Here is a 25470-nt window from a genome sequence, read left to right on the forward strand (position 1 = left end):
GATCTCTAAAACTAAAAATTCCTTTAAATTAGGGATTCAGTTGACGCAGGTAAAGCACTGCACTTCAAAAGTGGACAACGATAAGAAAATCACTTTTATACCTTAAGAGGGGAGTCTGGTCTAGCTAATGTATTTTTCTAATGCATATCATTTCCAGATATAATTAATTTTTGTTATTGAAACTTTTTTTAAATATAAAGCATAATGAACCTCGACTTTTAATGAATTATTATTATAGCATAAAGTTATTGCAAAATAACGGCCGACATGTATTGTTCATTTTTTATGTTTTTTGCTGCCATTTTTCCAATTAACAATTTTTTTTTGGCAAATTGAGGTTCATACGCATTTTACGTGCCTACTAAAGAAAAAAATTGTCTGATTTTAAGTATTTGAACACACAAGAATGAGTTCCAAGGATCAATAAAGACTCAATTTTTCGATCACTAAATGTAAATATTGATTGTTGTTAGTCATCATCGTACATACATTTGCTAGTCTGACTCTATCATTCATTGTGAAACAGTACGATATTGATCATGTGTCCTAGAACATCTGACGTTCCTGAAAGTAAGAGAAAATTAATTGTCGAGTGGCGTAAAGGACAGACGTATGGTGAAATAAGTAAATTATTAAATATAAATAGATCTACATATGTATATGTATGTATAGATTCAAATTAAATCTGCAATGTCAAATTTTCTTCTTTGAACATCCCATTATATATAAAAAAAGTTTCAACAACAAAAATGAATTATATCTGGAAATTATATGCATTAGAAAGATACATTAGCTGGACCAGACTCCCCTCTTAAGGATGTCTATTTCGGTACTAAAGAAGTTCAATTGAATATACTGAATTATTTACTGCGATACTGTTCACGTGAACCATTGCTTTTATTAGCAATTTGTGGGACTTGGAAATCGGCGCCGGAGGAGAACATTCGCCATCGATCCGCGTTATGAATGGCTGAAAAGGAGTTTCGATCCTTCAGGGTGGCTTCTTCCCGTAGGTGATCGTTGATATACGAGAGGGTGGGCACACGCGCATAAATACTCCGTCTGTTCGAGACGCCATAAAGAGAAAGGGATTCTTCTCACGAAGAGAGGATGCGAGTGCAAAGCGAGACTAATTGATTTCTCGCATTAACGGCTTGGCGAAATAATGCACAGAGTGCGAATACCCTACAGGAAGTATAGTGAAAGTATCCGTCACGTTTGAAAATTTTAAATTCTCTCCTAAAAAAATATTGATTCTTATCTGTTGAAACGTGAAAGGATCCCCTCGACGAGTTGCCAATGATTATAGTATCAGAATTTGAAAAGACCAAGCAAAGAAAATGACGATCTGTAGTACATGAACCAGGAGAAGTCTTAAATCTCACGATCCACGTTATATTTTTTCTTAAAAGAATTCAAAGTTACAGTTAAAAGCTGAATAAATATAAAGTAAAAATTTGAAAACTCTATGTTTTTTCCATTTCGCTATAAAAAATTCCGAAAAAACATTACGAAAGACCTCCTTAACGAAGGACTTTTATAAAAATATTAAAAAGAATCGAAGATATACTCCAAAGTTTATAATAAAAGGAATCTCAAGAATTTTGTTCACTTTTCCCATCTCAGATAATTCCAGGTTCCCTCGACTACCCTGAGGTGGGACTCCCAAGGACAGACCCTAACAAGAGTAGGAACTCCCACGAATTTGCCTAAACGCGTCCCAATTTAATTCCGAAACACGCACGGAACGCGTCGAATCCATCGATCGTTTTCCCATCGAAGACTCGCAAAAAGGGTCAGTTAGTGGACCCCGAATTCCTCTCGATAGGCTCGAAAGTTCGCGAGACTTCGTCTTGCGGAACGTTCGCTTGAATTAATGCGTAACTTCGCGGAAAGTGAAGAGAAAAAAAAACGAAGAAATGGGGGGGGGGGCACGTAAGGAGGAGATTCGTGATGTAGGTGGAGGGAGAAAGGCGGAGGGGGCCTGTCGACTCTCCGGACCGAAAGTAAAAGAGCGGACAGGGGGCCATGTACGGGGCCCTTGGGGAACGTAGGTGTGTTAAATGAAAGAGACGGAGGAAGAGGAGCGTTTCAAGGCATGGGAGAGGAATGTGGTCAACGCATAAACTATACCACCGTGCATTCCTTGGGCCAAGGGTGCCTATAGTTCGCGAATCGTATAATATATACCTATACATGTACACGTGGCCACCTGACCTGCGAGCGTATCCTTGCTCGCCGCGAGGATTCCTTTGGCTATGGCCTGTGCTCCATCCGTTCCCCTTTACAAACCTGCAGCGAATTGTCCTCCGAAGCGATGCATATTACTCGAACAACTAATTTCGAAGTCGTTCGGAATGGTGATACTGCGAAGGTTTCTTTGGGGAATATAGATATAACCTAAGCAACTAAAAAATAGGCTATTTCGATGTTTAAGTGGTAGGAAGTTACGGGGACGAGTATATTTTCTGTATGGATTAACCCTTTGAGGACGGAGCCACTCGACGAACAAGCGTCACTGTGGACGAGAAAGCTATATGAACCTGGCACCCGACTTTTGCAAAATTAATTTCTTTTTATAGAAAATGATAGTATTTCGTTTGTAGTTGATTGTAGTAACAATTGTTTCGTTTCTACCTTCGTCAATTAATAATTAAAAAAAATTCAAAAATAGTCAGCATTCGATATGGAGAATTTTGAAATCTGTTTTTTCCCTATTCTTTAGAATCATTTATACCCGTTTGTACCGCTTTTCATTTCGTTCATACCTCAACAGTTTAAATTTTACAAGCAATTATTGATACGGTTGAATTATAAAAGTTAAACTATTGAGGTACAAACGAAACGAAAAGCGGTACAAACGGGTACAAACGATTCTAAAGATAAGGGAGAAAACAGATTTTAAAAATCTTGAAAATTGACTATTTCCACTCTTACGTGTATCAACGATTGCTATATAATTTAAACTATTGATGTACAAATGAAACGAAAACTGGTACAGACGGGTACTAAACGATTCTAAAGATAAGGGAGAAAACAGATTTTAAAATTCTCAATGTCGGGTGCTGACTATTTTTGAATTTTTTTTAATTATTAATTGATGAAGGTACAAGCAATACTATCGGTGGTACAATCAAATACAAACGAAATACTATCATTTTCTATAAAAGAAATTAATTTTTGAAAAGTCGGGTGTGTTATAAAAATTAAAGCTTTACTTAATCCAACAATATTATATGCAAACAAATCGAAAACAAACAATAAGAAGAAGTTTGGTTGTGATTACGTACGAATCCATTTTACATTCCTGCATTGTGTGGTATCATTCGAAACAGTCACTTATGTGCAAGACCGGCTTAGTCATCAATATCTCAAACATCTCCAACCAATTGACCCACCAAACAACGTAGAAATTGTACATCTGTTAATTTTTTATATTGTGTTACTTCTGATGTTCTCGATATAATATATACGAATTTATCACTGATGGTGAGACTTCCAAGCTTCTCGCGAGTCGCAACTAAGTTGGGCGGCTATTGCCGACACTCGTCCGCAAAGGGTTAATGTATTTTTATGAAAATTGCACGAGATATTGTAGAAAGTATACACTTTTGTTATATTCACACAATATTTGTACTAGAGATGTACTTAGTATCATCAAAATAAATTCTCCAAAAATCCTCACACATAAACCTACGACTCACAAGTTTGCATCTTCGCATTCGCCTAACATCCAAAGAAAACAATTAGGTGGCGAAGTGGCCGTTTCACAAGATCCTCGTAAAGACATCAAAAAGAAGAGAATCATACCTTATCCGTCGTTTAATGAATTTATAAACGTCCAACTTATATAGCAGCGCAATAAACAAGCAGCGCAACACTATAAATCGCAACGACCGCGGACGATGTATCTCATTGAATTTCAAATTAAATCACTGGACAAAGAAGTCACACGTTGCACATCGAGCCTAAGAGTCACCCCACCCCCTCTTTGCTGCCATAAATAGCGAGCGTTCCTTCGGACAGCGATCGAGATTTATCAGACAGATCCCGGGTGATATCAGCCGCGTATCGTTCACGCATAATCGAGCACAAAGGGCTGTTTCCGATCGCAACATCCGCGCACCGGACTTATCCGTTGATCAATCGCCACAGCGAATCGATCCATCGACGTATCGCGGGCTGGTTTCACGCATGTACCGAGGCCTTGCTCGTTAATTAATCCTCGATCGCGTGTAGGTTCGCGCGCGGACGGCGCCAGAGCTCGGGTGACCGAGGAATCCGAGACCGGGTGGAAAAAACCGAAACGAAACGAGCGTGATCGATCGAATCCCGGTGTTATCGAGATAATTAGTCGATCCGACTCGAGATACCGTCTCAAATATATTTCGCGCCCGGCCATTTATATCCTGATAATTCGGGCCCAATTACTCGCGCTCGCCTCCAGTGATGGTAAAGTGATGGTAAATGCGTTATTTTTGGAGAGCTTCTGCGAGAGGAACTTTGATTTACATATGTATATTAGGTCTACCGAAGAGTTCTATCCGTTTTTAGAATAAAACAAAATAATAAATTTCTCATAGCTTGAATAAATTTGATTGAATAATATAATTTTTATCATTATTTATGACATCTTGCCAAGCGTGATTGCAATTTGTATATCATTTTTTACGAATATGCGCATACTCGTTGAAACTTGTAACCGTAATGGACAGAACTTTCCGGTAGACCTAATATTAGATTCAATACCTATATCTTAGAAATATATTATTAATGTTTATTTATTAAATCATACAATATGGAATGTATCCATAACATAAGGGAAAATAAATTGTGTCACGAAAGAACAAAGCGTTTTTTTAGAAATATAAAATAGTATTAAGATGAACACGCTTCTACTGCGAGATCATCCTGAACGCGTGCCGGAAAATTCGGAACTAAAAAAAAAAACCCACCGGGCCCCTTTCCCATAAACACCCCCAAGAGAATAGTGCTGCGAAACATTAAATTTACTTTACTTCTTTAACACTATACCGTAAAACTACGCTTTGTTTCGAATTGAAATATAAATTTAACTCTTGAAAAAATACAGCTCAATTGTGGCTATGATTCATCATAGACATTTCTTTGCTCTTCAGCTCTTCAGCTTTTTTCGACGCGTAATCGACGGGGCGCGTCTTGGCAATTTTTCGACCGTGTTTCGTGAAAACTCTCTGGTACGCAATATTATTTTAAAATCAAAGTTAATTTTTTCTCATAATTTCGACAGTTAATTTATAAATATATGAATGTAAAATTAATGTACTTCTTTAATACATTGGTTTTCACTACTTTGGCCATTATAAAATAAATATGTCGGCGTTGGGTAAATTGAGCGTGAAGTGTGCCGAAAAGATATTGATTTTGGAGTCAAGTGCGGTAGGCAGTGAAAAGACGGCGAATAAAGGCCTACTGGCACTAATGAAGCGTCACAGCGAAGAGGCCCGGCACTTTTGTTTTGTGGACCCTGGTCGACGGATCATTGAGCTCCGTAAATCAATGAAATATCGCCTAAGATTTATAATTTGAAGCGACACGATGAACACAGGAAAGGACGAACAATTTGACGTGTCTTATCCGACAAATATATTTTGTAAAAGTGTGATGAATCTCGCGGGTCACACAAATGTTCAAGACGGGCCGCGGGTTGGCCACCCCTGATATACATCATTAACAAACTATGAAGGTACTACTCCAAAAATCAATCTTCTATCGATTTACTTTTCATAAAATAAAGAACATTGTGTCTTCTACCTTAAAACAGTTCCCTAATTAACACGACACCCCCCACAAATATACACATTGTTCAAGGGATAATAAAGGCATTATTCCCCATTAGTAGCTAATCAGGTGGCAACAACCTAGTCTAGATCATCTCCCCTTTATTAAGACTGGCTAGTCACGGTCGGACCATAGAGAAACGACGACTCACTTCCGACTGGAGCCCCGATGACATCTACCCTGGGCCCAAATCCCCGAGATCTATACTCCATATTCCTCGGGACGGGCGCGATTAAAACATAAACGAGTCAGCGGCTGTGAATTCAAAAGCTGGCTCCCATTGACTCGCGGTCATTGTCGGGAGCCCTCATCGTTTCGGGGGGGTTTCCCTAACACACTTGTCCCGTAGACACACACACGCGCGTACCCCCGGTCAGACGAAACGTGTAGTTAAATGTGGGAGCGCCTTAGGTCAGACATAATAGTGTGTTAGGACTGCAGGTTAAACTGGCGGCGACCAGCAGGCAGGTTGAAACGGGCGAAAGGAATGCCGATGCAGGGAGAGAACAGGGGACCAAAGTGGAATCCGGTCTCCTCGTCTTTCTGTCGTTCCTTTCTTCTTCCCTTTCAGCCCTTTCCATATTGCTGAAACGGACCACCTTCTCTACCATATCCTCCTTTCATCCCCTGTAACCATCCACGACTATAATAGACCTCTGTCTTCGTACCCTGCCACTCCTGTCGCTGATACGCTGAAGGCTACTTCCTCCGTACCCCCTGACCCCTTCCTCAATAATGCTTTCTATAGGGAAATATATAGGTGGAAATTACAAGAAAATAGGTGGGAAATTATAAGAAAACCCTCAGATGAAGAAATTAAGATCGCAAGAAGTGATATTTGAATAGACCAAAGAAATAAAATATGGAAAGATTTCAGTAATAAAGTAGAAGAAATCGGAAGAGAAAAAGGAACGTATTACTTCTCAAATTTCTGAGAACAGAGAAAAAAATGCAAATTTAAATCATGGTTTTAGAAAGTAGAAAAAAGACTAGACAGGCAGACGATTAGAGCAATACCCAGAATCAGATCCAACCACATGAATCTAAAAGAATCATTAGGCAGAAAGAGTATCATAGATAACAAAATATGCGACTGTAATATGGAAGAGGAAACCATTGGGGATGTTCTATTCCACTGTCCATTAAGAAACCTCCAACGAATCGAGTTGTTTAATAAAATAGGTACAACCATAATTAATTGCAATTATGATTTAGCAGAAATCTTAAAGACTGAGAAAATAACTGTGATAAAAGCAATAACCATGTTTTTAAACGATGCGAGTATTACTCTTTACAATCGCTGCGCAGCGAAAAGAATTAAGATAGATTTAATATGCGGTGAAAAAAAATCTCAATAAAATTCCAATATCTCGGAAACTAAGGCCGAGCAACGGTAATATGTATAGGAAAAAGTTGTTCAAAATGTTGATTTCCACAACATATTTAAAAATCATCGAAATCGGTGAAGATGTACCTGTTCTTTATAATTACCCTATTTTCATCAGCAGTAATCTTAAATCACCGCGATTTACTATTTGCAATTGGTTTCTTTTTTTTTTTTTTGTTATGAATTAGTTACCGCATTGAACCCACGTTTCACTAAATATGACGAAGGAAATGCAATTAAGAACTTTCGAATTACAGCCCACATTGGCCATCAGCGGCCCCCTGAATCGCTGCAGCATCCACTTTGGGAATCACTGTGATAGACATTACTAGACTGGGGATCTTTATGCAAAATAAAATCTTCGCAAACGTGCCTAGAAAAATTGAACCTAAATAGAAATTTATTTTATTCTGCAAATATTATAACATGAACTTTACTTTCAATCTTTTTTATATTCTTGCATATTGTTTGCATTTTATAGGTTCTCGCACAGTCAAACTTTCTATAAATGCATAAAGTCATTACGCATTACACGCAGTCTAAACATTACAATATTCACGAAATTTAGTAGTCAATAAATTTCACCTACGATCAGTCGTCTAACTCGTTATAAATCTCAGACCTAATCTCCATTGCAAGGAATCTAAATATGTACATAACCTGGTCTCAACCTGATGGACATTACAATGTACCTATTAATTTCGACGCCATCTACCAACAAGTATAAGTTCATTTAGGGGTCAAAGATCGCAGAGAGCCATTTTATGGGTACTTAAAGAATTTCCATCGTCATCCATGCATTTCCCTCTTCCTCTACTTTCTTCCTGGCCTTGTTATTTGCATTAGAACTCCGATTGGAATTCCGTGGTCGAAGGAGGGCCCAAGGGCCCGCCCTTCTCACGGTCCCTGGACTTCCTCTCGTTTTTATTTCATCGACAAACCAGAGACTCGTGCGCTTTCCGCGATCGATCTGCCCGATAGGGAGACATTAATGATTCATTATCTTTCCTCGTTGCTCATTCTGACGAGCCCGAACCGCCCGATGAAGCGATCCCCTGGTTTTTAAACCCTGACAAACACAGCTGCTTTGCGTCCAATCCTCTTCTATTTCATTATTATTGCAGTTTTTCGACTGAACGCTTTTATCGATATTTGGTCCCTGCCATCTGCATCCTAGGTTTTCGATGCGATTGTAAATATTCTCTCTTTGTGCTTTAAAAATTGTTTTGGAAGATTCGGAGAGTTGGCCTTGGAAGAGCATGAAAGCATCTTTTTGGGGGTAGTTTTCGATTTGGAGACACAAACTCCAGCAGTATTATTTTCCAGGTTAAGGCCAGGTTACATCAATAAAACGTGTTTTTTTAAATAAATTTTGTTTATAGTAAAAAAAATATTTCAGAATCACACTTTTTACAGCTGAAAGTACATATATTAAACTATTTGAAAAAAAATTTCTTTTCTTTTTTTTAAATGGCGGCTCTGAAAATGGCTGCTCATACTCGTCCAATTTTTTTGGCGGTTGTCATCATTTTTTGGAAACGAATCATCTGAAAGCAAAAAATAAAACGGTTTCATATTCTGTGTCGAATTGGCTATGGTCGGTACTACAGCCAAAAATATTCATTGTTATTTAAAAAAGTTATAAACAATTAAAAGTGCAAAAAAAGGGTCGAAAAATTCAAAAGTCCGCCATTTTGTTTTTTTTTTCTGTGAAAATGTTTCATTGTAGTACCAACCATAGCCAATTTAATACAGAATATGAAACCGTTTTATTTTTTGCTTTCAGATGATTCGTTCCCAAGAAATGACGACACCCGCCAACAAATTGGACGAGTTTGAATAGCCATTTTCAGAGCCGCCATTTAAAAAAGAAAATTTTTTTTTCAAACAGCTTAATATATGTACTTTCAGCTGTAAAAAATTTGATTTTGAAATATTTTTTTACTATAAACAAAATTTATTTAAAAAAACACGTTTTATTGGTGTAACCTGGCCTTAAACCCTTTGCACTCGAGAGGTGACTCTCAGTCACCACTAGATTTTCTTTAGATTTAATTTCTTTGAAACTCGAAGTGCCAATAAAATGATTGTCGTTGAGCCAAAGGTGACCTAATTCTCAAATCTCATTTTCGAAGTCAATTTAATCTTAACATTCGTGGCAATAGAATGCTAAGAAAGCATCTCGAGTTGCTGGTCGATACTAAAAAAAAGGCCTCGAGTGCAAAGGTTTAGGTGTCCGTGTTTAAAATGGGCCTGTTTTGTGATTAGTATTATTCTATTATTTCACATACATAAAGTGTTTCTAAAGTTTCTATGTTAGTCAAGAAGAAGTCTAATTCAGAGCCCGAAGAATTTCAATTTGACCAGTGGTTCTACGAAAGAAAATTTTCTCTAAGCATTCTCCAAGCATGATCTACTTAAAAAAAAACCTTAAAGTACTACACTACAGAAACTACTAAAGAACCACACTAAAGAACCTACTACCAATTCCCTAATAAATGTGACCAAATATCACAAAATACGAAGCGATAAAATAACCCTAACCATCTACAGTGGGTGTTGAATGTATTCGTACACCGATCAATTTGTCAAAAAACTTTTCTGTGAAATTGTAGTTTCTTAACTTCTTTTTTATAATCAATGATAGCTTACATATTCACGAAAGTCTATAAGATAGATATAGTCCAAACAACATTTACTAGTTAATATAATTTGTAAAATTAACAAAAAATTGCGAAAAGTGGGTAAAAGTATATAAGCAATAAGTATGTGTACGATTCTTATGACGAACCATTTACAGCAGACTTTGTAACGTAAACACATTAATTTATTGCCTCGTACGAATTAGAAAATATCAAATTTCCAGTAAAACACTTTTAAAAAAGGCTCTAATAGAGGAATAGAAGAAGATCCCACTTCGAATAACTAATAATGTAGTTAATTTAATGCTTAGAAAAGTTACAATAATTATAAAATCAAAAGGACATTCCACGAAAGAAGTATTATATACTTATAAATTAATGTAAATTTCTTTCTTTTTAATGAAGTTTCAAGAGTTAAGCAGTCGTGCGAGTACTTATTGCTTCAATATTTCTATCGATTAATTGTTTTTTCTCGTTAATTTCGCAACTTACATAAATAGCTATATTTTTTGTAATCTATCTATTCTACAGATTTCCGAGAATATGTAGAATGACAATGTTTATCAAAAATAAGTTGATAAATTACAATTTTACACAGTTTTTTGGAAAATTGATCGGTGTACGAGTACATTCTACACCCACTGTAAATTTGATCGAGTTAAATTCCAAATTCTCAAATTAATATTTCCCCGCGAGATATTTCCTAAAGACAAAGTGTCTCGTACGAAATTCCAATGTCCCCGTTTCCCGACGAGATCGAGTGTTGCCTTACCAGGGAGCGTCTTTTCTGATACGACATTGTCCTCTCTATTCAGAGTCTTTGGAGGAGCGGAGAGTGTTTATAGTGTGTCATGGATGAACAGCCGCGACTGACAAGTGTTCGCCTGAGGACGGAGCGGATCGAGCCGGCTGCTTATAAGGATGACTGAAAGAAATTACCAGAGTGGTGGGTTCACTGAACCTAGTTGGAACTTTGCGCGATGAATGCACGTGTAATGCGCGCATTGCCGCGACGGTGGGGTGAGGTAACGAGAAATTGAAGAGAGATCAAAGTGTGCAGTCGGAATCTTCGAAGAGCGAGGATCTGTACGAGAGTTGATGAGTCAGTGGTGAAGAGGAGTACAAGAATGTCGAGGAACGAGATACAGTGTGTGGACTCGGAGGCTGGGGATAGACTTTTCTCGGATTACGTGTCGAGTTAATTTTGAGTTGGACAAAAAGATTCACGGGGAATTTGCATTGGTTAGGTATCTGTGATGGACTTGTGGAGGGTTCCTAGATCTCCTCTGTTAGCAGTTCTTGTGTCAAGTTCTCTCGATACTATTCGACTCTGCTCTACTTTATTTTACTCTACTCCTCGGTTGGCAATTCTTGTGTCAACTCTATACTACGCTACTTTACTCGAGTCTGTTCGAGTCTATTCAAATCTACTCAAGTCTACTCGAATCTACTCGAGTCTACTCAAATCTACTCGAGTCTACTCAAATTAACTCAAGTCTACTCAAGTCTACTCTACCCTACCGTACTGTACAGATAATCCTTTCTTTCACCTTTCCTTCATTTTCGACAAACGAATCATTAACCTTCTTTTTTAAGCAATTTTGTAACGATACTTTTCCACTCACTTATCACATGTCATCCAGAGTTCAGTCATCACCTAACACTACCTTATTTTCTAACTCAATCATTACTTGCTCCACTCGAAACTCCCCAAATCGACCTCAAAATAGAAAACAATAATGCCATCGCTAATAAAAAAAAAAGCTTCTAAAACAGCCATCATCTACCATACCCCAAACAAAACTCTACCGTAAACGTGCACATTAATCGTATACACGTAAACGCAACACGAGTGGATCACGAGGATAATATATTCCAGGTCGCCTATAGCTCACGAGAACACTTTGCTCGGCTTCCCAGGAATTCTAACGAGTCGCAAGACCGAGGAGCTATAGGTCGATGATGAAGACGGCGCGGAAAGCGTTTCGCGCGCTTTAACAATCGCCTAACAACTCCCAGCGCTCAAGTTTCCTTAACTAGTTCGCCCCCGAAACTCCGAGTTGACGAGTGCCTGGAAGTAACTATTCACGCTATCGTGGAACGAATTCCAGCGAGATAAACAGCTCTTTCGCGACTATAATGTGGTCGTCGAACACCGACACTTCCGGTTGAGGCTTCTTCTTCGGTTTACATTCTTGTTACACAAGAGGCTGGTAACACTGAAACTATCGAGAGAAGGAGCAAACTAATTTAATGACAAAATTGAGTTTCTGTTGCGATACTAATTCTAAAAAATTATCGGAAGATCGCTATTAATAATTGAGTGATTTTAACACTAGATTTACGGAGCACGCTCATTTTCACACGTATATTAAGCTGGCGTAGCCACTTCAAAAGGCCAACGCCAAATTAACAGGATCTTTTTTTGCTATTTATTTGCTAATTATTTGCCAAAGAATTAATTTTTTTGCTACAGCCGTTTTCGAGAAACGATGACCGTGCTAGGGCAGCGTTAATCTAGCATAGCCTAAAGGCTGTACAATGCTGATTGTAGATATGTACAGAAAAAAGGATGAAAGATGTGATTTAGAGCAAATAAATAGAAAACAAATAGCAAAAAAATATTGTGTTAATTTGGCATTGGCCTTTTGAAGTGGCTACGCCAGCATAATACACGTCAGTTTCACCCATATCTACTGTTACAAGGTTTCACAGGAACCGTTTATATTTTTCACTAGCCACTTGTGTTGACATTTGTATGAATAAAAAGACAAGCATGTATCCAAATTCATTTTTGTCTAAGTCTTCTAATTAACACGTTGATTACCAGACAAATATTCTTGAAAATTTCTGTTTGGATTTAATATTATTTAGACTGTTGGACTACATAATGAAACATCTATCGCGGTATTTATTTTTGTAACTTCATCAAAATTCATGAATTTAGTTTAAATTTATTTCCTTTAATGCTTCGTGATTCATTTTTTTTTTATTAACCCTTGTATTAACCCTGTATTAACCCTTTGCACTCGAGAGGCGACTCTCACTCACCACTACGATTCACGCAGCAAATCTACCAGCAGTAATGTTTCTTTAGGTTTAGATTCTTTGAAACTCGAAGTGTCGATATAATGACAATCGGGCTACGTCGTCGTAGTCAATCTAAGATTAGCATTCGTGGCAAGAAAATGCTAAGAAAGCATCTCGAGTTGCTGGCAGATGCAAGAAAAAATACCTCGAGTGCAAAGAGTTAATATTAGTAAATCGACTTTACTTACTACAGCATTACTTCGATAATAGAAACCTCCGAAATCTCCGTAAACTCTCCGATTTTACACGATTTTACACGATTCCGTTTCGAAGAATTTCGACGATATGGCTCCAAGTACGAAGGGTTCGTTATTACCTAAGCAAAACCTAACCAACCAGTCGATGCGTCAGCATTTAGGTGCCACTATATCAGCCATACCACGACTTGTAACGGGTGTAGTCGGTAGTAACACGCTTATTGCGGTTTTCGGGTTGTTTGTCGAACACGGTGATAAATAATAACCATCTCGAGGCGCGCTCTTGCAACAGTTAATCTCCACAGTTGGATAACCGTGTTTGCCTCCCGAGAGGCCACGTTGTTTACCAGACACCCGCCTAAATTACCCGCTACGTTCGCTATCGCGAGAACTCACCGCGCTTGATAAGTTTCTTTATTGCCCTGTCGCGGCCTCTTCCCGAAAAAGGAAACACGCGTTATTCACGCGCGTTTGTTTCGCGCCAGAAGCACTTTGCGCCGCGTGTGTGTCGTTTAAGATACCAAAACGATCGAGCTGAGGAAAACAACAGGGTTGGAAGATGTAACAATAAGCTACTCGGTGCCTCGCGACGTTCAAATATTTGAGAGAACGAATTTATGTTCACCAAGTGCATCTCCCTTTTAAGTCACCGCTGGAAGCTTTAATTATCGCCGACGTTGCGCGGCGAATGTAAATATTGCTCAAAGAAAGCGCGGGTCGAAAACCGCGAGTCGAATGTTTGCGGAACTCTCGTATTCGATATTGCGGATGCGACTGTGAGAAGCAGAATGATTTATGTGATGGGGCTGGTTTCTGTGCATTTATTGTAGACAAATTTGTGCAGTTACGGAGACATTACCGTATCTCCAAAACCATAAGAGATATTGAACATATTTTAAACATAAAATGTTGAAAATAGATATATTAGCATTCTATAATGCGAAAATAAATAAAAGAAAATGTGTATGTGTGTTATCCGTGTGAACTTCAACGATAACGAGGAAGACTATATATGATTTGACTAGTTAGTCGACGACATATGATCTATGCAAACATGCGTGAATAGAGAGCGCTCAGTTAATTTTTATTTCGCCAGTTTTTCTTTCATTTTTGTATTCAACTTCACACAGTATATATAGTAACTGTTCCTTATTCAAGTTCATTATTTATTGTACATTATTAATCTTCCAATATAAAGATTTTTCAACAATTTCAAAATAAAGTTTAATGGTTTTTAAGGTTTTTTTGTTTTTTGAAACTGATCTAATAGAAAAACTAGATAGGACTACAGGAGTCTGATCAGCGCTCAAATGAAACATTTACCTAAATAGAAGTGCTGGTTTTTGTGCATTTATCGTAGACAAAGTGTAGTTATAGAGACATTACTCTGGGATCAAATTACGCGCCAGCCGTAGATATGGCGCGCGTTATGAGGTGTGCATGAGTGTATGTTTGAAGAACGCGAATCAGGAAGCATGATAGATGGAATGTTTGTAAACGATTGTATGATTGGCAAGGTTGGGAACAGAGAGCAAGGAAGAATGAGTGCGAGAGAGACAGGGAATACAAGAGACGATGAGCGAGTGTGAGGATAAATGTTAGAATGTAAGGAGAAGCGTGAGTAGTTTGAAGAATAAAGAATTTTTGTAGAAGCGTATAAGGGTTTTGATATTAGTCCCTGGAATTCCTACATTACTGTCACTCCGAAACCATAAGAAATATTGAAAATATTTTAAATACATAATGGTTTTTAAGGTCTTTCGTTTTTGGAAACTGATCTAACAGAAAAACTAGATAGGCCTACGAGAGTTTGATCTGCACTCAAATGAAACATTTACCTAAATAAAAGTGTTGGTCTGTGCATTTATCGTAGACTAATTTGTGCAGTTATGGAGACATTACCGTATCTCCGAAACCATATAAGATATTGAAAATATTTTAAACACAAAATTTACTGGTTTTTAAGGTTCTTCGTTTCTGTAAGCTGATCTAACAGAAAAACTAGATGGGCCTACAGGAGACTGATCTGCACTCAAATGAAACATTTACCTAAGTAAAAGCGTCGAGCAACAAATGAAGCTACAGTTTAATTCGATATTTCTTAAACAAAATACAAACAGTTCCATAAGTATTCGTACTCTATACATGTATTGAAGAGATTCGTCTAAATTAAATGATCGATGTGATATTTCTAAATAAATGTTTCATTATAAATATTTACACGAATGGGCTTCGCACGTACGTATTTATAATGAAACATTAATTTGAGAACTACAAATCTATCATTTAATTTAAGCAAACGTTTTCAATGGACAAAGGAGGTATAAATACTTATGGGACTGACCGTGAGCCACGATGAACGAAATACCGTGCGGCTAATCGAATAGTTACGAATTAATTGCCAGGCGATGATTGTGTTCGTTATCCGTCGCTCGAATAAAACTTTTGGCCATCTCTGGAACGAGTGGATAACTAGACAAGATTGAAATCAGATTGCATGCTCATTCGACGAGCGATTGACGAAGCGATTCGCGCGTGCTCGCGCGACCGGGGATGCATGCAGACTAATTGAGAACAATTCGAGCGCTAAACGAACGCAACCGACGGCCCGGGGAAAATGCGCCGTCGTGTGCGACAGCCGGAAGAAATTCTGAATCGAATCAGACGGACGAACGGATTTTCCGAGTTTCGCCTCTGCCTCTGCCGCGAAGCGTCGATCTGTAAAGACATACGCACACATATACACCCCCTCAGTCGCCGAACGTTTTCCTTCCTACGTTTTCTAACGCGGTAGTTGATCGAAGTCACTAGCGATCAAATGACGCGTGGGGTAAGTTCGTCCTCCTTTATCAGGAGTTGTAGAATAGTAGAAATCTTTGTTTCGGGGATACTGGGTATATTGAGGCATTCTTCTGAAGCTTCCAATTTGTTTTAATTGGTTTTTAGTTGGAAATTAAAAGGAAAATACTGCTGGTAAATATTACTTTCGTGTTCTTTTATTAGAAAATTGTGGGGCAATTTTTAGTCTTCTTAAGAAACTTTAACCCTTTGCACTCGAGGCCTTTTTTCCTGATATCTACCAATAACTCGAGATGCTTTCTTAGCATTCTATTGCCAAGAATGCTAAGATTATATTGACTTCGAAAATGAGATCTCTAATTTGAGATTTGCGTGTCAGGTAATTTTTGCCTCAACGATAATCATTTTATTGGCACTTCGAGTTCCAAAGAAATTAAACCTAAAGGAAACCTAGTGGTGACTGAGAGTCACCTCTAGAGTGCAAAGGGTTGAGAATTCAATGGTACTTTGAAATAAAATAAATGAATCGGGAACTACATTAGTTATCTTCTATAATATATATTATATGTAAGATAATATATAAAATATTATTTAATTTGTTTTTCTTTCATTGTCGAGTTTTTAAACCAATTTTAAAATATTATTCGGTAAATATTATTGAGTTTAAACCTTTAAAATTGAATAAACATGTATGTACAATATATAAGCCACAAAGTACGGAAAAACAAGTAAAATTAATAAAATAAATGAAAAACTATTGAAAAATGTACCATAGAATTCACAAATCTGTTTGTCTCAGAGAAACCAAAAGTGAACATACAATATGTGTCCTGCAAGCCATCGATACCACAAATTCTTCTTTAACCGATACTTTAATTTTGTAAAATTATTAGGTTGTCCCAAAAGTTTCTTTCCTTATATTAATAATTAATACACACACAATATTTTAGTTTTATGTTACATTACAAAATTGTGTACAATTCATTTCGCTCCATTACTGTTACAGCATCAATGTCTAAGAAATTAGATTGTTTATTTATATAAATGCTGCCACAGAAAATAATTGAATGCAACTCACGAAAGAAACTTTTAGGACAATCTAATATAATCCCTTATATGTATGTCATGGTTCTGTATTAATGAACTCGAACACATGTAATGACCCCAAAATAATTCCTTGGAACAAATTTATACAGCGAATGAACTTGGACTAGTTATTTCACTATAATAAATAACTTTGTTGTACTCTGAGTAAAAGTAAAGAGTCAAGGATTTTTTTCGAAATCAGCGCCCCCTCCTGCCAATGAGTTCTCGTCGGCGATCCAATTAACCCCATTCATTATTCCCCGATGAGAAACGAAGATGCCGGCAAGGAGCAGGGGGGGGGGGAGAGAGAGAAAGTACAACGCCTTCTTTCTCTTCTGACAAAACGAATTTCACCGGCGTAAACTCGCACCTACCTCCGGGATCAATTTAAATGGCTATTCAGAACGGCTGAGTTACATTAATTGCGGTGCCGGAGGAAGTCCATTCATTAGTTTCATTGTTATTTCAGGCCGACAAAACCATCCAACGGCCGATGAAAAACAACGACCGCTTCCGTCATTCACCGGACCTCTATTTTCCTCCACCGAGGAAAAAATCTGCTCGGCGACGCGCACGGAAACGTTCCATTTCCAGAGTGGTTTTCGCCCTGACGAGTATTTCCTATCGAGCAACGCGGGGGACACATCGTCCGATAATGCTATGGAATTTTAGTTTATTTTTGTAGAATTTTAGATACAATCACTACTTGGAGCTTTATAGGTTCGTTAAACATTTGCGCTCGAGTGGCGCCTCTAGGGCGACATATGTAATTTAAAAGTGATTTTTTTGAACGTACAATTTCAATTTTACTTATATCATAATACAGTTAATTATTCATTGAAATAATAATACATTGAGACATGAATGTTCGTAGATGTTTCTTTTTGAAGTAGAGTTTTTGGTTTTACAGAAATTTATTGGACGCAAAAATGGACCGGATTTCGTTTGACAGAAAGATGCCTCGAACGCAAAGGGTTAATTTATGAATTAGGTTAACTAGGTATTTTTCTTGCGCTTTCTTTTAAGAAAAGATACGTGTGTCTATGTCGGTGACTATATAAAAAAACACAATTTAAAAAATCAAAATTGTATATAACGCGTAGTAAGTATAACAACTAAACGATTCTTCTTTAAGTCTTATTTTTGGGCGGGAGGAAGTGATTCACTGAAGGACCTGAATTTTAAAATGGAAATTTTGTATAATAAAGGAACCCATGAGAAATAAAGAAAAATGTTGTACAATAACGATAAAGGCGTATAATAATGAATATTATTATTATCTGGCTACTTAAGAATATGAATTTCAAAAATAAAATTTCTGCACAATAAGTGAACCTATAAAAAATAAAGAAAAATTGCATACAATAACGATAAAGGCGTAGAATAATGATGATTGTTATTATCCGGATTTTGGTTCTAAATGAAATAGTAATGTTACATGTGCGTCGTATTACAAGATAAAATTGCGCGTCTCTAACGTTCCCACGTGAAATCTAACAGGAAGTTTCGTTGATCAAGACTCAAAGACTCAATGAATATTGCGAATTGTCCACTTATCCTCAGACCTAATCAAATTTAAACCCTGACCGCATGACGCATCGTATATCAATGCTTTTCGCTCCATTTTTCAACGTTTATCGTACTCGTGTTCATTATATTCGTGTTCAAACATACAGGGAATTTTATTCGTGGCAATTTTATTTGTTAAACTTCATTCCTGAGATCCCACTATTTTAACCCCTTACCAGCCAGTCTATTTAGGAATAGTCTGCAATTTAGAAAAAATTTTCTACAACAACATATGTTGCAGATTCTCATGCATTTATTGGAAAGTGGAATGTGCAGGAAACTGCAAAATGCGTACAGTATGCAATAGTATAGAAAATTATTGTCTAACACTAATTCCTTCATACTGTTACTAGGTGCATGGCAAGCCAAGTTTCCAAAAACCGAACATTATCAGTAGGCAAGCAACAACACTAAATAAGCAGTAACACTAAAGAACATAAACAAGATGTTAAACTTATTCATAATATAAGTAAATTAAAAAATTAGACTGACGAAGTGTTATTAAAACATTGTAAATATACATATAGAGATAAAACTTAGCGACAATAAAAACACTAAAAATCGCAATATCGATGCTAACACTCTATTTCAAGACCCAAAAGCTGTACAAAGTTTTATAAAACCTGAGATGGATTCTTATGCCGTTCTGAATTCTATGTATGAAAATAAATTAAGTAATACATTTCTAAATTTAGCAATTTTACTATTCATTTATTCAACTTTGCCTGTTTCGGTAGCTTCCGGAGAAAGGAGTTTTTCTAAATTAAAAATTATTAAGAAATTTACGTTCTATAATGAGTCAAGAACGATTAACTGATTTCTCAATTATATCTATTGAAAATGACATTCTAGATACATTAAATATTAGTTATTTAATTACAAAATTTGGTGGCAGTCAAAGTTTTTTGTATCAAGGATATTGGGATGAAAGAATGTCGGGAGACTACATTTGGTTCCTCGTCAGAGAAACGAACTCAACGAATAACAGAAGACAAAGCAAAGGCCGAAATTATTTCTAATCGAAATTAATTAAATAAATGTTTCCTACATATAGATAGGAAAAAAAATACAAAAACAGAGTAAAATTGGGATTTTTGTACCTTTACTCAATTGTTCCTAACTCCGGTATTTATCCATAGATTTTCTTCAACAAAAACTTGTTTTCTTCGTAAAAGTGCGATCTATACGTAGACAATAAGAAACTGGACATAATTTGACAATTTCTACTTTTCCATGGCGATGGAAGAAATATTCGTGTTCTATTTTAGCCGAAAAAATCAAATATATATTGGCTCGTAACACTTAAACTGTTGAACCGATTGGAAAATAATGTGAAAAGCAATGGTTGGAAATTCGATTACCTTTAAAATGACGTCTTGCGCGACCCAATCGGACGTTTCTAACTCGAGATATGGCCTAAAATGTGAAGGTATGTCAGAAAAAATCGAAAAAAAATTCATATAAAAAAAGGTATCCATAAAAAAATGTTTTCTTGCGATTTTCGAGTTTAGTAGATCAAAATACATAAGAATAAAATTGTGGCATTGAATGTACATTTTTCTATTTTTATTTTGTAAATAAGTGTCATATTTAGATGGTTAGCATAAACCTGTAAATACAACGAGATACCGTTTGTCATATATATTGGCTCTCATTATAATTAACTACCAAACGGTCACCTTCTTGGATCGCTATTTCGCGAACAACTCGAACAAGCAATCCAAATAAACAAAATTTCGCGTTGTCCTCCGGTCTCTCCGGCAGAAAATAAAACCGCTGAATATTACCCAGTTCTCGGAACTTCGAACAACTCTAGTCCCTTGAATATTCAATTCCCGCGTAAAACGGGAATCCGTGGTTCCAGGAAACGTTGGCCGCCGAGAATACGATATCGTTGCACGAGTAAAAGCGTAATTCGCATAGGGGAACGAGCATAGCCAGCGAACATATAAATTAGAAATGAAGGCAAGCAGGAATCAGTGGCGGGAGAAGCACTCCCCGATCGTTTCAGAAATAAATAAACCAACCCTGCTCCTCCGGGCTGAGGTTATTAAAAAGAGACTAAATAAAAAAAATAAAAAAGGAGTAACAGGAGAGGTAGGCAAGACGTGGAAAGACGAAGACGCGTGGATTCGAGTCGTAGAGACGGCGAAGAGAAGCGGAAGACGAGGAAGATACCTCGCGGGCGGAACAATGGCCGAAAATTGCTGGGCGAGATTGCCTGGAGGAAAAAGCTGCAAGATGCTGGATTTACATAAGAGTCGGAGGGGATGCTGGCCGGCCATTGTTCCCATACCCGCATGAAAAACAACGACGAATTACGCCGTGAGGCGCGAGCCTCGGAATCGACGATGATCCTTAAGAGGATTACGCGATCGTCGTAATTGATCGCTTGGTAAGTAACGGTTTGAGTAATTGGAAAACATGGACGCTCAAACGCCTACTAAATTCAATTTTAGCCCCGTACTCGACTCCCACGACTTTCAATTTTATGTTACGGGAGGTGAGTTCGAGGAACGGACGTGGAGATAGGAAGCGTTGTTGCGCAACTTTTTAGCGATAGTTTATTACTAGACTGCGGATTTTTGTGTATTTATAGGAAAGTGGAATGGTGCAAAAATGTGCAAAATGAACACAGTATGCAATAGTATAGAAAATTATTGAAAGTAAAGTTTGCATGTAAGTTTGACACCTTGTCAAACGTGGTCACCTATACATCTACGTCATGTACGAGACTAAAGGTGGCTGAGAGATGTCCATTGTAAACAACGCACCGGCAGCGGGCCATTCGGCGTTATGTGGCACAGTCGTCTGCCATAGAGTTATTATATTTAGACGATTAGCATAAACCTGTAAATACAACGAGATACCGACATTTGTGTTGATTCAGGTGTGGCATTAGTATTAAGATAGGTTTAACATTTATATAAATCAAAAGTGTCATTTTGGAATTTTATGTGATGGATTACAATGATTATTTGCTGCAACTACGCGTGTCGATTTATTTTCCTCATGTCCCCCCCCCCCCTCTCTCTCGTCTATTAAGTCTCTGATTTCGAGACTTATATGCACTATAACATTTGCTAAGTAAAATAAACTAGGTTTAACCCTTTGCGCTCGAGACATTTTTCTATAGAAACAAATCCAGTCTATTTTTATAATAAATTTCTGTGAAACCAAAAACTCTACTTCAAAGGAAAACATCTACGAATGTTCATGACTAAATGTATTATTATTTCAATTAATGATTAGTTGTATTCTGATGTAAGTAAATTTGAAATTGTACGTTCACAAAATCACTTTTAAATTACATATGTCGCCGTAGAGGCGCCACTTGAACGTAAAGGGTTAATTTTGTTAGGTATATGTGCAAAGATTTTATTTTGCATAAATAACCACAGTCTATTTATTACTTTTAGTGTTTGTATTCACTCAAATCGATAAAATAATGTTGTGAACAGGTAATAGGTGAGTATGACACCTTGACAACAACACTTTCAACCTGACCCTTTTCTTTTGCCCCAAAAAGAATATCGCGGCCCTTGGATCCTCTTCGAAGTGAATCACAGTAACGGGAGATCGATTAATTACCAACAAAGGAAAAAAAAAGCGAGTCGATGCAACGTTTATCAGGGCGATTCCATTGATTTAATAAGCTCCGCAAAACCCTTCAATTAAGCGATAGCGTTACGGTCCATCGGCGACAGCCAGGTTTCAATGCACGACGATATAACTTCAGGGAGACCCTTCTATCGTCGACCACTAAATTCACTAATTACCGTCGTTCACGGAGGCCGAAGCTCCTTCATTAATGTTCGCGACGCGCCTTCGCGCGGTGTCGGATTCAAGCTTTAATTACATCCGTAGAATTTGACGCGTTTAAATCAGATCGCGAGCGGATAGGCGTTACACGAGGAGCGTTTGTCAAGTTCTACGAGAAGAAAACTTTTTTAATTATTGTCTAATTATTTTTATAGACGTTCAAAGATGTGTTTACAGTTACGTAAACTACATCACATTCACGCTAAGGCTAAGAATGATACAAATGATCACTTCAGCACGATTACAACTGGTCTATGGATCTACTACATTGCGGTGCATAACTATAGCACCACTGATATTTTTAATATTTTTTAAACTTAAAAGAAAAATTCAAAGAACGTAGTTGAATATGAAGAATATAATATGAAAAATAATAATATGTAGTATAATAATATGTAGTATAATATGAAAAAGCAATGTAAATAATTAATTTCAGGGGAAATAGACATGAAGTAGTCTAAGTATATATCGAGATAAAGTCGAAAAACATTATAAAATCGGTGCAAAATTATAGCACCACATTCATTTTCGTCACACTTCAAGCGTGTTTGTCACAAAATTTTCATTTAATTCAAAGTTGTATTTATTAATTCATACAATGCCACGCGATAAGTATCTTACTGAAAAATAGCAATGTGAAATTTTAGCTTATAACAAGCTAGAACTGGGAATTAAGGAAACTGCACGTAAACTTGGGCGATTCCCTGAAGTAATATCAAATTTTTTACGTAATCCGTCGAAATATGGCCAAAATAAGAAAGGAGGACCTAAGAAGAAACTATACCCACGTGCTGAAAGGCAGATTACTAAAATTGGGAGCAGTAGTTTGAAAACCTGTCGGGAAATTACAGCGAAATGTAGACTCGAAGTGTCACGTTGGATCATTCAACGTGTCTGCAGAAGGAATCCAAACATTGCCAGACAAAAACTAATTTCACCACCCGTTCTTTCTAAACGCCACAAAATAGCAAGAATGGAATACACCCGCGAAAACATGAATAAAAACTAGAATCATGTAAGTTTAATGTTAATCGACAAATTAAGAGGTGACATTATTTTCTTCCATTTAACGTTCTTTGGTAGGTAATATTATCCGATGAGAAAAAGTTTAATCTCGATGGCCCGGATGGGTTCGATTGTTACTGGAGAGACCTACGAAAAGACCCAAAATATTTCTCTAAACGCAATTTTGGAGAGGGAACGTTAATGGTATGGGCTGCGTTTTACTCGAGTGCCAAGCTGGAATTATCGTTTCCTTCATCCAGAATTAATAGTTTAGAGTACATTGAAATATTGGAGAAGAATTTGTTGCTGTTTATTCATTCGAAGAACCACGTTACTTGGACGTATCAACTAGATAATGCCCCAATGCACAAAAATCAAGGAACAAGGTGGTTTCAAACACTTAATAAAAATTTATTAAAGAGGCCACCATGCTCTTCGGATCAAAATCCGATGGAAAATGTATGGGGTATGATGGTACGGCGTATTTATGCACACAACCAACAATTTTCTAGCATTTCGCAGTTAAAAGAAGCTGTACTAAAATCCTGGAATGAAATTAACAACGAAATTTGGAAAAACTAGTTGGGAGTATGCCAAGTCGCATTTTTGAGTTAATCGAGAAAGAAAGGAGGTCCTATTTATTATTAAATCATTCCTTTTTATTCATTGAAATTATAATTTAATCATTACATTATAATTTAATATTGGTATTATTAGACTGCAGATCTTTATGCATTTATAGAAAATTTGAATGTGCAACAAACTACAAAATGCAAACAATATCCAAGAATATAAAAAAGATTGAAAATAAAGTTCATGTTATAATATTTGCAGAATAAAATAAATTCCTATTTAGGTTTAATTTTTCTAGGCAGGTTCGCGAAGATTTGATTTTGCATAAAGATCCGCAGCCTAGTTATTATGTTATAATTCCATTGGTGCTATAGTTGTGCACCCATGAAATATCTATAGTATTATTATTAGTTGTCTTAAATAAAGTGCTATAATATATTTTTAGCCTCTTTAACATGATACTATTAAAAATTAGAAATTATTAATTAAATCTACAAAACGCACGAAAATTATAGCGGTGCTATAGTTATCCACCGTAGTGTATGTTGTAGGTAAAGCTGGCTAGAGAATGTGATTGGTGCCATTATAATTTTCCTGTTTATACTATAGAATTCTATATTCTAATGTGCAATACAATGCAGAATTCTATAGTATAGTATCTAGGAAATTATACTGGTACCAATCAGACCTACTATCCAACTTCTCATCTCCACATAGTACCACCCCCTGAAAAACATTTCTCAGCGTACATAGATGACGCTAGCAACGATGTTGTTTGTTGAGTTTATAGTGCTTAGCTGGGAACCTACCGACTATTCGCACCCCTTATTTGCTATTGCACTAATCTTATTCCTTATTTTTTCGTCCTAGGCTTCTTCCATACTTCATATTTTTGTTAGCCAGCTCTAACCCAACCATGAAAAACCGGGACGGACGGCTAGGATTCAAACCCAGGCTCTCAGCATAGTAGTCAGCTACGCTACGCACTGCTCTACTGTCCACCAGCTAGCAACGACGACCATCAGTCCTGCAAATTTTCCAACGCAATCCAGTTTTGACACGCTAATTGAAATAAACAAACAAATATCATCTACGTTTAGCGTCCACTTGTAGACGGAACGAAAATACGCGATGAAAACGTTGGATATTTTTTATTTTTTAATTAAAACCATGACACTCGTGAACAACGGGTAGGCCTCGACGCCGGCGGTCATTGAGATTTAAAATCGATGTTTCGAAACGCGAATTCTCGGTGAACGATTAATTAACCAACGCGCGCCGTAAATATTTAACAACATCCACGCAACGGGTGGGATATGTATTCTGTAAATTTACAGAGGCGGCGTGCCCCGAACGATAGCGATGTTTATTGTCGCGACAATCGCGTTGCGAACGATCGAAATAAAAATTCTGACGCGATACTCGCAATCGGCGCCCCCGTGTGGTTCGACGAACTCGTTAGTAACGCGAACCAGACGCG

At 37.1% G+C, this 25470-nt stretch overlaps 1 protein-coding gene and 1 long non-coding RNA gene across 3 annotated transcripts in view; one reads left to right on the forward strand and one right to left on the reverse strand.

Annotated features, from left to right (window-relative positions):
• LOC128886395 (glypican-6) overlaps positions 1 to 25470 on the reverse strand; it is a 242882-nt gene that overhangs the window by 157149 nt on the left and 60263 nt on the right. The window lies entirely within an intron of this gene.
• LOC128886461 (uncharacterized) lies at positions 13234 to 18586 on the forward strand. Its single transcript, XR_008459842.1, has 3 exons — positions 13234 to 13697; positions 17491 to 17741; positions 17932 to 18586. It is a non-coding gene; the product is annotated as an uncharacterized LOC128886461 (long non-coding RNA).

Source organism: Hylaeus anthracinus, unplaced genomic scaffold (genome assembly GCF_026225885.1).
Source record: "Hylaeus anthracinus isolate JK02 unplaced genomic scaffold, UHH_iyHylAnth1.0_haploid 11982, whole genome shotgun sequence".
In the NCBI taxonomy this organism is placed as follows: Eukaryota; Metazoa; Arthropoda; class Insecta; order Hymenoptera; family Colletidae; genus Hylaeus; species Hylaeus anthracinus.